This window comes from Scyliorhinus torazame, chromosome 22, assembly GCF_047496885.1.
Source record: "Scyliorhinus torazame isolate Kashiwa2021f chromosome 22, sScyTor2.1, whole genome shotgun sequence".
Taxonomy (NCBI): Eukaryota; Metazoa; Chordata; class Chondrichthyes; order Carcharhiniformes; family Scyliorhinidae; genus Scyliorhinus; species Scyliorhinus torazame.
The window spans coordinates 5,680,709-5,682,039 of record NC_092728.1 but is presented as its reverse complement, the minus strand read 5'-3'; positions in this window follow the sequence as shown (position 1 = coordinate 5,682,039).

The window sequence follows — 1,331 nt, the reverse complement described above, 5'->3', positions numbered from 1 at the left end:
CAGTTTGTCAGTGTGTGTGTCAGTTTGTCTGTGTGTGTGTCCGATTATCTGTGTGTGTGTCAGTTTGTCAGTGTGTGTGTCAGTTTGTCTGTGTGTGTCAGTTAGTCAGTGTGTGTGTCAGTTTGTCAATGTGTGTGTCAGTTTGTCAGAGTGTGTCAGTCTGTCTGTGTGTGTGTCAGTTTGTCAGTGTGTGTGTCCGATTATCTGTGTGTGTGTCAGTTTGTCAGTGTGTGTGTCAGTTTGTCTGTGTGTGTCAGTTAGTCAGTGTGTGTGTCAGTTTGTCAATGTGTGTGTCAGTTTGTCAGAGTGTGTCAGTCTGTCTGTGTGTGTGTCAGTTTGTCAGTGTGTGTGTCAGTTTGTCAGTGTGTGTCAATTTGTCAGTGTGTGTGTCAGTTTGTCAGCGTGTGTGTCAGTTTGTCAGTATGTGTGTGTCCGTTTGTCAGTGTGTGCGTCAGTTTGTCAGTGTGTGTGTCAGTTTGTCAGTGTGTGTGTGTCCGTTTGTCAGTGTGTGTGTCAGTTTATCTGTGTGTGTCAGTTTGTCAGTGTGTGTCAGTTTGTCAGCGTGTGTGTCAGTTTGTCAGTGTGTGTGTGTCCGTTTGTCAGTGTGTGCGTCAGTTTGTCAGTGTGTGTGTCAGTTTGTCAGTGTGTGTGTGTCCGTTTGTCAGTGTGTGTGTCAGTTTATCTGTGTGTGTCAGTTTGTCAGTGTGTGTCAGTTTGTCTGTGTGTGTCAGTTTGTCAGTGTGTGTGTCAGTTTGTCACTGTGTGTGTGTCAGTTTGTCTGTGTGTGTCAGTTTGTCAGCAAGTGTGTCAGTTTGTCTGTGTGTCAGTGTGTGTGTCAGTCTGTCAGCGTGTGTGTCAGTTTGTCAGTGTGTGTGTCAGTATGTCTGTGGGGTCAGTTTGTCAGTGTGTGTGTGTCCGTTTGTCAGTGTGTGTGTCAGTTTGTCTGTGTGTGTGTCCGTTTGTCTGTGTGGGTCAGTTTGTCAGTGTGTGTGTGTCAGTTTGTCAGTGTGTGTGTCAGTTTGTATGTGTGTGAATCCGTTTGTCTGTATATGTCAGTTTGTCAGTGTGTGTGTGTCAGTTTGTCAGTGTGTGTGTCAGTTTGTCAGTGTGTGTGTCAGTTTCTCTGTGTGTGTCCGTTTGTCTGTGTGTGTGTCCGTTTGTCTGTGTGTGTCAGTTTGTCAGTGTGTGTGTGTCAGTTTGTCAGTGTGTGTCAGTTTGTCAGTGTGTGTGTCAGTTTGTCAGTGTGTGTGTCAGTTTGTCAGTGTGTGTGTCAGTTTGTCTGTGTGTGTCAGTTAGTCAGTGTGTGTGTCAGTTTGTCAATGTGTGTGTCA